This window comes from Malurus melanocephalus, unplaced genomic scaffold (assembly GCF_030028575.1).
Source record: "Malurus melanocephalus ecotype Western Australia unplaced genomic scaffold, MMel_1.1 scaffold_8, whole genome shotgun sequence".
Lineage (NCBI taxonomy): Eukaryota > Metazoa > Chordata > Aves > Passeriformes > Maluridae > Malurus > Malurus melanocephalus.
The window spans coordinates 1324939-1330627 of record NW_026623240.1 but is presented as its reverse complement, the minus strand read 5'-3'; the positions used below and the strand labels follow the sequence as shown (position 1 = coordinate 1330627).

The window sequence follows — 5689 nt, the reverse complement described above, 5'->3', positions numbered from 1 at the left end:
CCCGGCCGCCGGAGCCGCGGCGCGCCAATCGGGGCTCGGGGCCGGGGCAGCCCCCCCGGCGGCCGGGGAGGGGGCGCGGGGCCGCGGGGAGGAGCGCCCGCCCCGCCCGGGCCCGCCCCGCCCAACGCCGGGCGCCGCCTGGGGGTCCGGCCGGGGCGGGGAGCGCGGCGGAGCGGGGGGACGTCAGCGGGAAGGAATCCGCGGGCACCGAGGGCCGCCGCCGCGGAATGCACCGCCGCCGCGGATCGCCCCGGCCCCGGGGAGCGGGAGGGGGGGCTCGGCGAGGGACCCGGGGCCTTCCCAKCCCGGTCAGCGAACTGCCACACGCGGTGGGAAGCCCCCGCCGGACCGGGATGACGGCCCTGAGGACAGGGAAGCCGGGAGGACGGCGGTGGCTCCGCGCTCGGGGCGATGCTTGCCCTCGGGCCCTTCCCGGACAGGAGGGCTCGGGGAGCCCGGGCTGAGGGGAACGGCCGCGGGCAGRGCTGGATGCTGGGAAACCCTGGGCCGTTCGTGCAAACCGCTCTCTTGCGCTGTGCCGCGGCCTGAGCTGCTTGTGAAATTCCTTTGAAAGGTTACAGAGTATCAGCAAACTTGGAAAAACCCTGGGAGATGGCGCGAGAGGGAGAAAAGACGCGCACAAGTCGTCAAAGTGAGATTGAAGTGCAGCGGSACGACGGGCTCACTCTTGTCTCGATCTCAGAGTTCCTGTGCACMGTGTGATCCGGGCACGGATCCTGCGGGAGCGGGCACCTCCGCATTTTGGTGCGGGTCACTCCTTCCCTCGGTGAAGGCACCGAGGGACAGCACTGGGGAGAGTGGCGGGGCTGCTGTGCCGTGGGGTGCCGGCCCTCTGTGGAATGCWCAGGGCACACACAGCAGGGGCTTTGCGTGCTGGGATGGCCAGCGGGATTGCGGGATTGCACCCATCCGGCCCGGGGAGCGCTCCCTCCTGCAGCCTGCCGTGCACTGCAGCCGCTCTGGARAGCGAGAGCGCGGGGAACACTTGGTCTGTTTCATTCAGTGCTAGAATAACCCTAGGCGCGCAAAGTAACCTTTCAAATACGGTTAAATTTTAACAAATTAGAAAATAAAAATCATAGCATGGTCTGCTGGTAGGGCTAGGTGGATAAGGCACAGCAGTAAGGCTGGCTGCTGGAGCTGTGGCCCGGTTAGCCACCTACTTGGTATCCCACAGAAAGAACAGGTCTGTGCTGCGATTTCATAGCAAAATATCAGCACTGAGTGGTCTAACGCCGGCTGAAACCAACGGGGCTCTTTCAAAAGACTTGTGGTGGGGCTGTAACAGTCCTGAGGAACTCACAGGGCAGCCAGGAGGTTGTTTCATACTGTGGTGCTGTGGATCAGCTCAGCTCAAACCGCTTCTCCACGGCTCTGCCTCTAAGGAAAACAGCCAGGGCTGGTCCTAATTAAAGGAAGCAGAGCTGCCTGAAGAACCCATTGGGAAAAGGAAACTGTGCAAGAGAAGCAGGAAACTGAAGAATGGGGTGAGGGAAATGGCAGTTCACGTAAACATAATGAAAGTTCATTAGTTTTTAGACATTCATGTTGGGATAAACTCRTCTTTCATGAGCTCAGAGAGCATGTGATTTAGGGCTAGATTTAACATCCAAAGTCCTTGGAAATGTTTCCATTGACTTAAGTAATGTTGGATCAGGACACTATTTGTTAATGCTCTCAATCATTTTTGCTGCGATACACAGTGGCTTGGGAAGTTTGAGACATTTACGGTTTGTATGCTTTTCTCAGCTCCATAAATTATATGTTTCATCAATTTTGGAATAAAATGGTCCTGATTAATAGCAGACAAAAATATGGCCTACTATTTTCTTACTGTACAATCAGGTTTAAATTATCCTCAAGTAAATCGTGTCGTTTGTGGAGGTTTTGCCTCATCTGAGCAGGGCACAAATACCATTTGTTGTTTTTATACTGATTCTGACCATCTGATAAGAAAACTACCAATCTTTTGCGGTGATTACTGCCTTTAATTCTKTGATCAGTAATATGCTCACACCCTGGGGGAAGAAGTTGTACAAGAAATATTTGAGTATAGTTAAAAACACATTCTGTTTTGCATCACTCTGACAATACAAAGCAAATTTAAGCCCATCAGTGCACTGCAAAGCAGCTGGAGCATACTGGGCAATCTGGCTCATTATGGGTAAATCTCTTATCTTTGCCCTATTTTTCCACATTTCTTATTACTAAGGCTGTTTGTATGGAAAGAGGATTTGTGCAAGAATTATTCCCCACCTGAAATCATAATCTTCTTTGTGACATTGTAATAACTTCTTCAGCCACCACATGTAATATCATAAACACGCACTGATTACTTCAGTTGGAAACTAGAGAAAAAGAGCTCTGAAGAGACTAAGTTTGTTTTCTTGGAAACATGGACCATAATCTTACAAATATTCTTGCACATGAATTATTATAAGCATATGTGTAGTCCTGTTAAACTCCCTGAGTTTAAATTATCCTGTGCGTAATTCCACCATAATCTGTAGAATTAATGTGGCTCARTCAAACTATCAAAACCACATTGGATTTCTGTGTTGTGCTCAATGACTGAAGATGTGCAAGGGGATGACTGGGGAGTCCAATGGTGGAGTTGAGCCCAGTGGTCTCTGCGGTGGGGCATTGTCTCCTTCCTACACATCTGATCCTGATAAAGGGCCTTGGTTTAGGCAGCTCCCTCAGCTGAGGAGGAGTGGGATGATCTCCCTGAAGAATGAARGGAGTTCATTTGGGAGAGCTCAAATGTGTGCAGGAAGATAATTTTGAGCTTTGCTGAGTGGTGTGGCTGGTCTGAGGGAAAGGAAGAGGATTCTGAAATTGGGAGAGTGATGGTATCAGCCATGGGATGAAGAAATACACCACTSTGTGTGTTTGTGGTCATGGGTGTGATTTTTGCCTGCAGCAGAGGAGTGAATTCCTGGCGGGAAGGTGGGATCTGCAGAGTTTGGGAGTGCTGGAGAGCAGGGAGAATCACAGCAGGAGTTAGGCTACCTCAGCACAGCAGAAGGTGGCTCTGGGGAGGGTCCCACACTGGGATGCCCTCCATGGCCCGCAGGTCACTGTGGGGGCTGGCTAAAGCCAGGGCTAGCTAAAGCCAGGCTAGCTAAAGCCAGGCTAGCTAAAGCCAGGCTAGCTAAAGCCAGGGCTAGCTAAAGCCAGGGCTAGCTAAAGCCAGGGCTGGCCAAGGCTGCTGCTGAGACAAAGGGGAGGACACTCAGGCACTTCTGAATTACAGCTCTGCTGTCTCCTAAGGATTGAGGTGAGCGAATGCCCTGACCTGGTGAGGCCAAGGAAGGCTGTGCTGCTCTCTTCCCCTCTGGTGTGCCTCAGCAAGCGGTGAGGAGCTAACCCAGGCCTTTTRCAATTCTCTGGACTTTGGGGTCCTTCCCAGGCTGCCGTGTCAGCTCTGCTCTCAGAGYTGTGAAATGGCCTGTCCAGGGCGGACGTGACACTAACACTCAGTAATGTTTTAGCCTAATTAACTTCTGTGACTAAAGTTATTAAAATTGCTGTAGGATAAATACAACTTGTGACTCCAGTAAGACTTGAATCTTACTGATGGTTAAGACCAAACATTAGCAGTAGCATTGAAACTGCAAAATACAAACTCCACAGAACAGCTTTAGTATCATCTAAAACTGTTCTTAATCTTTCATTTATTAGGATTCCTTCTCAAAATAATGCATGTCCTAGGTAAGCTGATATAATGTTTATTCATATGTTACCTCAAGTRCCTACTTTGAAACACTGCTGTGCTTATACTGCTAATGACTTTGGAACATTCTGGGGTTATCAGCATTGCCCTTGGTACCTGRTTAAACATGCCATGCTGTCTGTGTGCTCCATTGCCTCTCAACTACTGTAGCAGACCATTCTCATCCCATGAGAGACCCTCTTGCCTTGCAGAACAATTGCAGGCACTGAGAGGTGTTTGGAGCCCACTCCTCCTTCCTCTGTACCAGACTACAGAAGACAGCATTTTCTTGACAGTCATTAATTCTACCTAGAAATAGCTTGAGAGTGTCTTAAAATCAACATCTGGAAAAACTAACTACAGAGACTTCTTTCAAATACCACAAAGTAAAGCATGGGGCCAAATTCAGCCTTGATGGAATTATTATCTGATATCTGTGTTCTGTATTTTCCCTACATTGCTTGAGTAAATTCCCATATATGGAGATGTTTTCTGAGATGCACATGATGCCAAAATGCTCAGAGAATTGCATAGGACCAAACCTAAAATAATGAAGTAAGAAAAAAAAAGGAAATTCAAACACAGACTTTACTTGAAAGTGTGTGGTGGTGGAAATCCCTCATTTGAGGAGGGATTTTAAGCATCAGTTCTGACAATTGTAATAGTGGGAGTCCAGGTCTTAATTTTGGGAAAGACTCCCCTTCGTTACTAATTTTTAAGGACATTAATGTTGCTCATGTTTATGATAAAGTAATTTGCTGAAGGGAAAGACTTATCTRCTTGTTTGTATTTTTAGAGATTAAGCTTTATTTAAACCAAAACAATAGATTCCATTCATTAAAATATGTAAATGTTCCTTAGATTACCATCACTTTTTCACTGATTCTAATACTGATGTAATCTTCTGTCCCCCATACTTCTATGAGAATAGGGGGGTTTTGTTACCTGGTGGTGCTAGCTGTTCATAAATAAGCATAAAGCAGACTTTTCTGCTTTTTGATTTTTATTTGAGGCYCATGACCTTCTCTAAAAATGTGATAGCTGCAATCTTATCAGTAGGGTTATAGCTAGAAGAATAGTTGAAYGCTGAAGTACATTCCATGCTAGTACAGAAAAAAAAAAATATAATTTACCTGTGACCTTATTACTGTTGAGAGTCCTGTGTTGTTATGTGCCCCTCCSTGCCTGGGTGAAAGGTTTGCTGCTGGTGCTGGTTTTTAACTTGCTGAAACCAGTACAAAGCAGAAGGCACCCAAGAACTTCAGATTGCTGGCTTCAAATTGCTTTCACAATTCTGTTCCTCAAGCACAGGAGCAGCACTCTGTTGGCTGGCACAGGTGGGTCACAGTGCCCTTTCTCCCTGTTCTTTGGTGGCTTTGCTTCTCCGTGTGGGACCAAAACACCTGCAGACAGATGCCACCAGCACACAGGTGCTGAAGTGTTTGACTCTGTGTTAACAGTTTTATTCCATCAGTTTTATTTCACGATGATGTTTACCTACAGCAAAACACACAAAGGAAATGCCTGCAGGGACAGTTTGTGTTGCCAGAACTGCTCCCAGCGAGGAAGACAAGGCTTTTTGTGTCTTTCCTCTTTGTTCTATTTCATGTGTGTGAAGAAAAAATCCAACTCAGCTCTTGTATCTCTACTTAAGTCGTACTTTGGTAGGAAAATAATTGGCTCTGTATATTTGTGCTGCTTGTAAACACTAGACCTCTTGAAATGGTGGCCTTTTCCTTCTTCATTATTCTGATTCTGGTGGCTCTACTTAAAACTTCCCATCATTCTCACTGCAGCTCCCAAAGTTCACGGAACCAGCACACAGCAGAATTTTCTTCCCTGGGGCAGAGGAATGAGCCACAGAGGMTGAGCACGGCCTCACCTTCTGCCAAAACTGTGTTTGAGCTGTGGTTCTGTGATGACAGAGAGAAATGCCAAGTGGTCTCCACACGA

At 48.1% G+C, this 5689-nt stretch overlaps 1 long non-coding RNA gene across 1 annotated transcript in view; it reads left to right on the top strand.

Annotated features, from left to right (window-relative positions):
* Positions 1-3078: 3078 nt before the first annotated feature.
* Positions 3079-5689, top strand: part of LOC130577878 (uncharacterized) — a 24621-nt gene continuing 22010 nt past the window's right edge. Inside the window, exon 1 of the long non-coding RNA XR_008965819.1 lies at positions 3079-3301. This is a non-coding gene — a long non-coding RNA (uncharacterized LOC130577878). The remainder of the gene's footprint in view (positions 3302-5689) is intronic.